Source organism: Tiliqua scincoides, chromosome 5 (assembly GCF_035046505.1).
Source record: "Tiliqua scincoides isolate rTilSci1 chromosome 5, rTilSci1.hap2, whole genome shotgun sequence".
Lineage (NCBI taxonomy): Eukaryota > Metazoa > Chordata > Lepidosauria > Squamata > Scincidae > Tiliqua > Tiliqua scincoides.
In genome coordinates this window covers 29,705,504-29,718,151 of record NC_089825.1, presented here as the reverse complement: position 1 = coordinate 29,718,151, position 12,648 = coordinate 29,705,504, and the positions used below count along the sequence as shown (strand labels likewise).

The window sequence follows — 12,648 nt, the reverse complement described above, 5'->3', positions numbered from 1 at the left end:
CAAGCACTATCCGTTCCAACCTTCCCTTGTTTACAGAGTGAAGGACAAAGGATGAAGGGATGCTCCCAGGCTTTCCATATGACTGTTAAGAAGACCTTGAGGCACACAACGTAATCAGCAGTGAGTGCTGCTTGCACAGCTCTTGCGGGAAAAGGCCCTTGAGCGATCAGGCTTCTGCAGCCTACATTCACTGGAACTTGTCAGTGCTTTTCAAGGGTAATGCTAAACTGAGCACATTACAGTAATCAGCCTGGAAGGAAGGATCTATGTGGAGAGATGGGGAGTCCTAATACAGCCCTCTAACAAATGGACAGCTTATTGAGCTGCCCAACTCCTCCTTCCCTTAATGGGGCAACAGGAAAACAACACAACTGTGATAGTCACAAAAATATTGGGGGCTCTTGAATGTACTTTTTGACAGTGCAACTCTAGACTCACCATATGCTGGTGGAAAAGCTGCTCCACTAGTGCACGCTGTTGCAAATGTGCCATAAAGTATGTTGCAACAGCATAAACAGCAACTGTTACCCTGCAGATACCTGATCTTGTCTGATCTCGGAAGCTAAGCAGGGTCAGGCCTGGTTAGTACTTGGATGGGAGACCGCCTGGGAATACCAGGTGCTGTAGGCTTATACCATAGTCTTTCGAGACTGAAGGTTGCCAGCCCCAGAAGATAGTTGTGCCAGTGGTGCAGGCCTTGACACACGCTGGAGCAGGTAAGCTCCATGCTGGGCAGCAAACAGCTCGGGGAGCACATGGAGGGGGTGAAGCGTGGGCAGGCCCAGGAGGGGCTGGGATTGTGGTGCTGTTACATGGCAAGTGACATGACCCTTCCCAAGTGAGATCCACTAACATGGATCCACTCAGACTTGCACCCGCGATTTAGCAGGTTCAGGTCCAAGTAGACACATTGTCATGGCTGGGGCTTTGCCCATGGCAAGAGGACAAATATTCCTTACCTCCTCTTACCAGCAAAATTCCCCCAGAGGATGCAGCACAAGCCGCAATGGCACCGCTACATTGGTGTAGGGAAATTTCATTGGGATTGGTGCTATTACCTATGATATCCCATCCGTTGTCCTGACATTATTAGTCTCTCTCTTAAATCTACCTTAGAAGTTACTAACTCCAGACATAGGCTGGAGGGAAAGCCCCTGGTCCTCCTGATCCTATACACACAATTTAAGGCTAGCCTTGATATTACAAGCGCAGTTTCAATTCACACATCAAAAGGAAGGAAAAGCTGACTTTGGTCACTGGAAATTGAATCGTTTGTTGTCAACGATTGAAAAAGAAGCCAGAACACTTGGTAATTTATGTGCACTGATGCTTGCACTCCTTAGAAGTTGTTTGAATTAAACATTGGCAAGCAAGGAAAAAATCAATAAAGTTGTTTCAATGGTTTCAAAGGGATCATTTTGATGACTGAATATTACACTTTATATATAGTAATATTTATCAGGGGGATGTAAGGACATATAGATAAATGATTTTATTTTATTGATGTATTTATGCCATTAAAGGTTTATTTACTACTACTACTAGATAAATGTCCATATATGCACACCCCCAATAAACACAAGTAATTTGGAGTAATATTGGGCCACATTTATAAATAGTTATGCATCGCTTAGTGTAAAGGATGCGGAGCAGCACCCCCATCGCCAAGCAAGGTTTGATGTTGTGCAAAACCTTTGAAGGCAAGGGAAACTGCAGTCCCCTCACTTCTGGAGGCTTTTCTGAGCCTTGCAGAGGCAGCGAGCATCCGTGCGCTGTCTCTACGAGGTTCAGAATGCTCGTTTCGCAAAAACACACAACTTCCGGTTTCCCAGGAAACCGGAAGTCACGTGTTTTTTGCCATGTTTTTGAGCAAAACAGCTCAGAAAAGCCTCTGGAGGCAAGGGGAGCACAGGGGGGTGAACAGGGACAAGTGGCAGCCGTCGCGTATTCGGACTGTCTCTGGTTAGAACGTCACTAAGCGACACTCACCTGCAATGCAATCATTCATCTCAACAAATCATCAGTGGATCCTGTTTCAAACCCCTCCCCTCTTCAGTGTGGGTGGGCCTAGATGAGGCAAAACAATGCTCCTTTATTGGGCATTCCTACCCTCATTCCAATCTGCAGGCCATCAATTGACAACCCAAGCTTATTGACGCCAAGGCAGTAGTGGAGTAGGTAAGTAAAAACATTACATCTCCATCACTTCCTGGTCCCTAGCTGGCCCATAGCATGCAGTGATGGCTATGCCAGCTCTGCTACATGCTTTGTGCCAGGCCAGGATAAGGGCTGTTAGTGAAGGAGACAGGATCATCTCCACTTTGTGTTATTTTTCAATGTTCATTTTCCTTATTAATTAAACATTAAACAATGTTGGAATCGGGATGCAATGCCACCTGCAAGACTGTGGAGGGCAGTGTCTCACTTGAGACCATCTACCTGTCCCTCTCTGTGGTTCTTGAAAGAGGAGTGGTGCGCTAGCTCCATTTCGTCCCTCCCTCCCTCCTTCCTTCTCACACATTCTCCCTTTTCTCTTCAGGTCTCTCAGGAGAAGAATGTGACCAGCTGGAGTTCCTTGCTCATGGGCTATCCTCACCATACTTGCACACAAAGGGAACAGCTCCAGGCTTTCCTCTTCCTAAAATGTTAGATCCTCTGATCCTAATCAGAGGGTGCATGTAATCCACTATGAACTTTTGAAATCCTAACCAAGCCTCTGCTCATCTGTGTGTGTTTTATTGGTAGCAGCTAGTCTGGGTGGTGGGAGAGATACTTTCTGCCATTGGAAAAGGGTCCTTTCACTGATCACTCGGCTACCTTCCCCTTCCCAAAAAACAAGAAGTCTAAAACTGCTCTCGTGTGGACACGTGTTTCCCATTTCTGCCAACCCTTACAGAATCAAATGATCATATGTGGATAGGTGGTGAGTTGATCACCTCACAGAGGTGATCAAATGAATCGGCATGTTGGATCTAGTGATTGCAGCCAATTTCATAATGTTCTGGATCAGAACTGAGCCACCTCCTTCCTTTGTCCTCTTTCAATTTAGATTATAATATAAGCCATACAAGTATTTGTCTCTCTCTCTCCCCCCCCCCCCCACTTCCTTCTACCAACTTGAGGTGATGGCAGAAAGAAGGTCTTTCTTCCTCCTCCTTTTCTCCTTAGAATGAAGGGGACCTTGTTGATATCAATCATGTACCCTTAATTCCACGTTTGGTTACCAGTATGTTTTACATATATCACCTGGTACGATTGGGTGTATTTTCTTCAAAACAATATAGATTTACCCCCAATGAAAATCCTTGGCGTTTACAAATGTTTACTTGAAAATGCCATTGAAGAAAATAAACTTTAATATCTAGATTATCTCATCTGTGACATTTGCTTTCATGAACCACTGGGTTATCAGAAGCTAATCCTGTAGAGAAACTAATCAAGGAAGGTGTTGCACAAATGCAAAACATGTGATTAAAGTGGGGGAAAGGCAAATCTCACAAAAAGAATGGAATATTATAATGAAATTGCCACTGAATGGAAATGTGAGGGCTTCAGGCTCAGCTTAATTAGGCCACTGAGAGGAATCCCTTAAGACTGACAAGAATTGAACAGCTAATAATCAGTTTGCTCTTTACTGATTACCAGCTAATCATGTCCCAAACATAGTCCTGGTCTCCCCCCCCCCCACCGTTGCATGATGAATACATTTCCAGACATTTCTTAAAGTCTCTTCAGTGATATGGGCACACAAATCCTAATCAGCGAACATCAAGAACTTTATCAACCAGTATCTTTAAATGGCCACCTATTGCTTTTGGAGCAAATATTTACATCCTGCTCAGTAATACCTTGGTAAACGCTGCCTGCAGTGGCATGGGTTGGCACTGCACAGTGGCACTGCAGTGGCAGTGGCAGAGATGAGGAAAGCACAATGCTGGTATAAAAGATTTTGCTAATGAAATTTTGGAAATGTATTTCAGCTTTCAAATCACTGACTAAGCAAGGCTTTGGTGTACAACTGACGCTTATGGGCAAAGTTTCATTTGCATCTCTTGCTGGTTGCACCTTACAACCAGGGGTTCTCAAAGTATGTGTCATGATGTCTTAGCCCAGGGGTGGCCAACCTTTCAACTTTAGGGCTCCTGGACCTTTCTTGTCATCTCACAGATGACAAGCTGCATTTGCTGAAATTCCCTCCTCTGCACAAAAAGGACCAGGAGTCCTAAAGTCAAAAGTTTGGCCATCCCTGCCTTAGGGCATCATGGCATACTCACAGGGGCAGCTGTGGGATGCCCCCAGTGGTCCTTCCTACCTGTTCTCCCAGGTGCTGCCATCTTGAATCACCCAAAATCTCAGGAGATTTGGACATCGCCATCCTGGATCTCGCAAGATTTCACAAGATTCAAGATGACTGCACCTGGTCGAGCTGGGAAGAAGAGGCTGCCCAGGTAAGTTTGGGAACCACGGCCTACAATTGTAATTTGCTGCTTTTCTACAAAAGTGAAAAAAAAATGCTGAAGTATCTTTGAAATACAAAAATATTCCAAGCTGGAACTTTGTTATGGCAGAGTTCTTAAGTACCTCTGTGTGCTTATGGGTTTAAGGGACCGTCCATAAAATATGTCATGAATCAATGGAAGAATGGAATAGAGACCTTGTGACAGAGAAGGAATTGGTTGTTTGTTGAAAGGGAGCAAAGTATGACAAGGGGACATGAAGGGGTTCAAAGGGTCTTATACATTTAGACTTCTTACATTCTTTATGGACAGCCCCCCCCCCCCCCATGCTGGGGTGCTAAACAGAAGTACTTCAAAAAGCATCATGACTAACCAGAGAGAAATAGTACATCAGAAGAAATTGTACTTTTCCCAACACAGTAAATTCGCTACATGCTTAGCTAGAAGTAGATCTCATTAAATTCAATGGGGTTTCTTCCTAATTAAGTGAAAACATGGGATTGCAGCGGTGAATTCCTAAGTCAGAGCATCTCCTTTTCCTCTTGCGACCATTTGCATATTTCTTTTGGAATACTAAAGGGCCCAAAAGAGAGAACATGTTGAGAAAAGAGTACTTATTTGAAAACAAGGGAATCCATTGTGTTTATGTCATAATTCATAAGCCAATCTCGCCACCAGAAAAGATGTAGTTCTCGAAAGATGCGAAAATGTCTTTAGTCATTATCTTCTAGAGGAATCGTTTTTATTCTCAGAAGGAAATGCTAATGGCATGCAGCCCTACTTGATTTATATCAAACTGAGACTGGGCACTGAAATCAGCAGCTACCTGACAGTGCACAGCACACAGGTAATCAAAACATAACCATCAATCCTGTCAAACAGAAAGTCGGCGCAGTTAAAAGGGGTACAGTGTCTACCAGGAATTGCATGGTGCCTGTTTCTCTAACAGTCGGGTCACCATGATCCACCAGTGGCTGCCAGTGAGTTACTTTACTGTCAAAGAGCTGACAGATTATTCTCCGCTAAATAAAATTGACTTGCACAAGTAAGGGATCCCAACAAGTGACACACCAAAGCTACGAAAGGGACATGGAACATTTATGCTTGATAAGAACCATTTAGTGTCTGCCACTTCAAAGGCAGATTCCCCAGAGATGTCTTTTAATTCTACCTGACACCTCAAACTCTGTGCTGAGCACTACAGCTTTGTCGAGATGAAAGCAAAAGGCCAGAGGAAGTAAAGCGACCAATAGTTGCAGGATGAGGAGTACATATTCCTCACCCACTTCAAAATCAAGACTGTGAGAGCTGTTGTGTGGCATTCTTCAGTTCTATTCATTGTTTCTCATACAGGATCAACTTTTCTGTTCTTTGTCTTTGGTGGGATGCCATTACAGTATACCAGGCATGTTTCAGGTTCTTTTCTGCCTTCCACCCATTGAGCAGTCTGACAGCTCAATCCTGAGCTGCCCGGCACCCAGAGGAGCAGCGGTGCCAAATGGTTACTGCTGCATCCAAGGGGCTATGGGCAGCCACCAGAAGCTCCTTGGAGGAAGGAGACATTCGTCCCCTTCCCCAAGTAAGGCCCCGCAATGGGGCTACTCAACTCTGCACTGGCTATTTAGCTGGCACAGCATAAAGCGGCCCAGTATTGGGCCAGGAGGCCTGACGCAGAGGTCTGGATTCCCTCACCCCACCTTCACCCTGCCCTCCCCTGCCCCAGAATGCTTCCCCTTGCCCCAACTCACTGCTCCGTCAACCAGAGCTTGTCTGCAGCTTCAGGCAGTGTGCGACAGGTGTCTAGGCAGCACTGGCTCCTTATGGGCTGGTGCTGAGCCAGCACTTGCACTGGCCTGGTGGTGAGTGTCTCAGGTGCGCCTTACATTTGCAACACTCAGCACTGGCTGGTGCTGACAGGTCTGAATCAGAGCCTGAGTCTTGCACATTGGAGTAGCTGGGGGGGGGTAAGGGTTGCAAATGCTCCAGGTGGTACACTGGAGGAGACAGTGCCATGCCACCATCCACTTCCCTATACCGCCACCCCTTGCCGTGCCCTCCTCAGAGGACCTATGCAGGGGCATTCAGAGGGTCTTTAAGCACCACGAAAACTGATGTTTAAGGCTCTTAAGATCTCCTTGGCCTTCCAAAGGCCATCTAAGTGCTCAAAAAGTCACTTTCGGCATGGGGGGGAATCAGTGCAATTCAACTACCTTAACTCTTTGGGGTTGGGGTTGATAGGATTGGGCTGTCCGTTGATGGCCACAGTTTGGAGTCAGGGTAGGAACATGTGTTTGAGGAACAGGCAGTATTTTGCCTCATCTAGGTTAGATGCACTAAAGGGGGGAGGGGCTTGAGGCAGAACCTGCTGCTGATTGGTTGTGGTTCATGATTGACTTATCCATAAATATGGCCCAATGCCTTTCCAACTACTTCTCTTGTGTGTTTATTTGGGGGGTGGGGGGGTTTGTAAGCGCAAAGATGGTGACACTTAAACTGTTGAATGTTTGACATTTGACATTTGGAATAGTCATCTCTCATTTTGGATAGCAACTGTGTTTCTGGTACATAAAAAAGTTTTGACTGCAGTGGATTCAGCACAAGGCAGGAAAGAACTTTTGATTATAATATTTCAGCAACATGACAATCAATGGCAGAGGAAAAAAGGAAAGCCGGGTTCTCTGTTGGAGAACAATCTGCAGCACAAAAACCTTTTACTACCCAGGAGGACTGAAACTATCCAAGTTTTAGATGCTGATTTGCCTCACTTTTCTTTTCAATCCTGGAACATCTCTATAAGTGCCTTTCAGGCTAGAATGTCATGCAGGGAATTAAAAGGGCACCATAACCTGCAAAGCGGCATCTATTATATAGATTGCATGCATGACAATCCACCTAATTATAAAGTTAGGCTCATTCACTTATATTTAGCATCTCATAAAAGCTGCAAATGAAACCGTAAAGGTGCCACATTCAAAAGAACACCATTGTGGCTTCTAGGTTAAAAATGGTATATTGTAAATATGTATGGCCCTAAACACATGCCTTAACCCACCACTACAATGCAAAGAATTCAAGTTCAAGTTTCATTTAAGCACAGGCCTCTGTTAACCAATCTCCTGAATAAGTGTTACAGAGATTAATCCTTTCTCTTACACATCTACACTAAGTTGGCATGGTCCATGTGTTGTCCCATTGATTTCAATAGGACAAATTTAAGCACCTGCTAAATTAGGGTCAGTTTATAGTATATAGGGTCCTATAATTCCAGTTTTAGCCAGTAGAAGGCACATAGTGATATCCTTGCAATGTGTGCCTTCATCGTACAGCTTTTGTGACAAAAGCTGGCTGCCAGAATTTTCATACACTGCGTTTCGTGAAATATTTTGCAAAAATATTAGTCCTTCAACCTTTCCAGTGTCTCCAGACTTCTTCGGAGGCTCATTCCATTCACAACTCTATAGGTTAGGGAGGCTATAAAAGACTAAGGGATGTGGAACATATAGTCAAAGTAGCCAATCAAACAAAGGCATAATGAAAAGGTTAAAACAGTGGAAGTTATTACTATGATTTATAAAACATGAAAATTTGAATTTTGGTCCTCGAGTCTCCTGACTAAAATCATAATGATAAGTGAAAATGACACACTTGAATAGATTCAGGTGACATCAATTCCAGATTGAATAAGAGATAGCAGTCTTGATTCACCGGTAAAATTGGTTTCATTACTTTTAAGATTCTAATTTTGTAGCTACATTGGCTGCAGTAGCCTGCAGTGAAAAAGAAGAGCAAGCATGTTAAATATTATAGATCCTCGCATTATACAATAGAATTTGCTTTTTAATCCATTCTTCACTCTGATACTGTTACCCTGGAATTTAAACTTTAATTGGATGTACATCTCTATCGTCTCCAAACATATTTTGGTTACAAAATGTTCTCTTGGTAGACAGAGAGTAAGAGAGGGACAGCCCAGTCCTGCTCTCCTGTGGCATGCGGCTGCAGCGGCACTGAAAATGGCTGCCGTTCCATCTAGCACGCCCATGGCAGCCACAGGCAGCACCTCGGGAGAAGGGGACTTCTGTCTCCTTCTCCCTAGTAAGGGAAGTAGCTCCACAATGGAGATACTTGATTCATCACTGATCAAAAGGTCGACGGTGAGGGAAGAGTGTTCATGTAGGGCGCCAAGTCCCGCACGAGCGCTCTAGATCTGGTGGAGCTCTGCTCCACCAAACCCGCCTCCCTCCCTCCCTCCCTGCTCCCTCCCCCAGCACGCCTCCCGCCCACCTTCTCTCCGTCTCCCACCTCCCTGTCATGCCTCCTCCCTGCCCTCTCTCCACCCTCCACCCACCTCCCGCCTCCCCGGAACGCCTCCCCGCCACCTCCCCCTGCCCCCACTTACGATACAACAGCTCAGCGGTCCATGTGACCACCGAGTGGCGGAGGCCAGGTGCCCGCTTGGCACTAGCCCAGCGCTAGCCAGCGCTGGGCTAGCACGGGCACTGGCCCAGCATTAGGCCTCGCAAACATGCCTTGCAGCACATTTGCAACAGTGCATGCCGGCAGTAAGCCAGAGCAATGAGCCCAGGATTGGGCTCGGTGTCAGCAAGAGTCTCACAAAAAAAAAGTGGTCAAAAAATGAATTGGTCTGTAACTCATCTCAGGGAGCTATAGAGCTGATGTATTTCTGCAAAGATGTGATTGCTGCCAAACATCATTTCGATGAGTTTTGGTTAGACCCCATGCTACTGTAGAGTCATATTGAATCACTTTCCCACACTGGTCAGCCAGATTCCATGGTAAATACCCAAATTAGCTGAATGATTGAGATCTTTATTTGAATGGATAGATATAACAGAAATATAACATAACTCACCCAGAACTCAGATACTTATGTATATATGCTTTTTCTGGTTATCGCTATGGTAAGGATAAAAGTTTTTCCTGGAAAAAAAATTGGAATACCACTTCCTTCTACCACTTAATTTCCAAATGACTCCTGACAAGCATAGAATGTGTTTTTTGGACATAGACAAAAGAGTTGAGGAGAACAGGTGGATTATAGATGCTTTCAAGAAATCTGCTGATGTCAATTCCAGCTTGATATATGTTCACCGTCACCCAATCCATCCAAAAAGAAATGATCCATGTGAGTAAATGATTTATGGCCCAATCTTACAGGCCAGTTGCCCTGGCTTACCCCGAGAAATGCCAGCACAACTAGGACCCCACTTCTATGGCAGCCCCTCTGATGGCAGCTACTGCATAGCCACTGGTGCAGCGACCATAAAGTCATGCAATGCCTGCAGGATACTGCCCTTTGGAAGTTAAGGGGAGGAGATTGGGTGGGATGTAGTGGGCTACAGGATCCTGAACCAACATTCCTTGCTAGACATTCCCCACTGCAACTCCTCAGAGTTATGTCAGCAACAGAGCTGGCATAGCTGTGAGGAGTCTCATTGGGGACCATGCGGCAGCTGACACATAGATGTTCCCCTTCTCATTCCTTTGGACTGGCCTCTCCACAAGGGTAGGGGGCTTCTCAAGTCTGTGCTGGCTATTTTGCTGGAGTAGAGTCAAGAGGCTCTGTGTCAGGTCAGAAAGCCCACCACGGAGGTCAGGATATAATGGAGCAGAGCTCTGCTGATCCCACCCCTCCCACCCCATTCCTCCCCCTCCCTGCCCTCCCCATGCCTTCATTTGGGCCTCCCCCCACCCCCAGAGGTTGCACTGCCACCTGGTTATTGAACTTACCCCTGGCAGCGGCACATCCTCTTCTGACTGGCACTGGGCCTGGCACCTGATTGGTGCAGACCTAGTGCTAGCGTTCCTTTATGGCACCCAGCGCTGGTGCTAGGGCTCAGTGCCAGCACTGGATCTTATTAGGATTGAACCCTATGGCCACAATCCTATCCCCCACCATTCCATGCAATTCAGCAATGCTGCCAGAACATCCAATGGTGGGATTTGGCCAGACAGCCTAGGAGACTATAAACATTGTTTTTGTTATTCTGCTGGTGTACGTTGGAGGACAGGCAGGGGTGTGTCAGGCCAGGAAAACAGAGCTAGGATCCTGGCGCTGCTGAGAGCTACACCCTCCCACACACCCCTGCCCCTTGCCTGGCTCGGATCCACCCTGAACCTCACCTGAACCACCTGTGCCACCACCTTATCTGCACTGGCACAACACCTGGAAGCCACTGACATGCACAAGTAACCTCCAGACATTTGCATCAGCAGCCCTGATACTGGCACTTTGTTTATGATTCCATAAGAGGACTGGTGGATTGGGAGATCCACTGCCGTAAGCCTCCCATAAGATTGAGCTGTCCATAAGCTAATGCTGAGCACATGCTGAACACAATGCATCATTTGGCCTTAACTCTGCCCCTTGTCTTATCGCATACCCTGGGGGCTGGGGATAAGAATAGGCCCTCAGTTTGGCTGTACTTGTCGTAAGAGGTGACTAAACAGCCACCGGGTAGATGGGACTTGTCAGCCTGGGAAGGCAGCTCATCTGAGAGAAGGAAAACTCTGATCCCAAACCTCCACTGCCTTGTGGCTACATCCAGTTATGGAAAAGGCTTCAGGAGTCAACCTCAAGGCAAAATCCGGAGCCGGAGTCCCTGAGGCAGTTCATGGCTGAACACAGTCACGTTCTGGCAACTCCTGCGACGCCGCTGGAACCAACCGTATTGGCCTCTGCCTTTCCATTGGACCATTTCAGCGACGCGGAGAGGGGGGATTTGCATGGGTAACAGCCTATCCTCCATACCTGCTTTATCCAGGCTTCACGCACTGGAGAGGACACTCTGTTCCAGAACCACCATTCAGAGCGTGACACCATAGTCTTCCAAGACTGAAGGATGCCAACAAGTGTCTTATCGCGCTCTTGCCCTCTCTATCACAGGCACAAAAATAGAAATTGAAAGTAAAATTACTATTTAGTGATAGAACACAAAGGCATATTCAAGGGATGGGATGGAGGGAGGAAAGGAAGAAAGCCATTACATTTCCCCAAATGTCACGATGATGAATAAATATTTACAAGTGTCCAAGATGCTAAAAGTACGGAAAGAAATGATAATGCATTTGGGTTTTCTGCCTTCCAGACATTTACTAATCCTGAATTCATCTCTACCGAAAGATTTTACATCAGTGTGACTATTTTGCTTTTGAATTGAAAGGGACAAAATGACAAAGGAGAATATCTCTTCCGCAGCTTGTCTTCACAAATGGAAATGTCATGAAACCTACTTATACATCAATAGCCCAGGAATGTAGCCATCATTTTGCTATATAGCGTATAATTTGAATTTCTTTGTGTTTCTCATTGAACATTAAGTACTGCTTTATGCTTTGGTTTCACCAGTAGAAAGCTGTGAACTGGCATAAGATGTCTTAAAAAGCAGGAACATCCATAATACTTCAAAGACATTTAATACATACATGGACATTTCCTGGGGATAAAGGCATCACACTTCTATCAATCACATTGTAGGACCCAGGAATCATAAAATTCTGATGGATTATCAACTCGCATCAGCCTTCTTGCAAACTTGGAAAGGACACATAGACAAACTTTGACAGCGCATTAAACATGTTCGTATTTACACTGGGGAGGGGAAGCGGAAACAAAGTAATTTTCAAAAACAATCCTTTTCAAGGCTTGGCCAGTTTCTCTTCCAAATGAAACTTTATCTTAAAATGGAAATCATTTCTTTTAATTGCACAGCATAATTCAAACCAGGATTTACATACAAATATCAGAGAAACTTTATGATCATTTCATGAAAGTTGTATTTTACAGAGAATTCTGTCATAATTTTTGTAAGTTTTCATCTTTGCATTTTACGCTGGGCACTACCTTTCATCAAAGGACCATGGCACAAGATGAAGAGAGCTTTCTTTCCTTTAATCCCTTTTTTCCCAGATGCATCAGTAGTTTCCATCAGCTGGTGCAAGAGCTCATTGCATCACACCTATGACAGACCTCCTTCTGTACCAGACCATACAGAATACATTACAATCTCATATGTACATTCACTAGGGTTGGTGTAATCCCCATTCACTTTATTTATTTATTTAAATTCAGAACAGTACAGGTCACCCAACAAATCAGTAACCAACAAAAAACCAGTGGCCAACTTGATGGCATCCACACCACTGAATAAGAGTTCTAGTAGTCACTAAT

The 12,648-nt window shown here is 45.3% G+C and overlaps 1 pseudogene; it reads left to right on the top strand.

Moving 5' to 3' along the window:
- The first annotated feature begins 510 nt into the window (after positions 1 to 510).
- LOC136654847 (5S ribosomal RNA) lies at positions 511 to 630 on the top strand (annotated as a pseudogene).
- Positions 631 to 12,648: the final 12,018 nt, after the last annotated feature.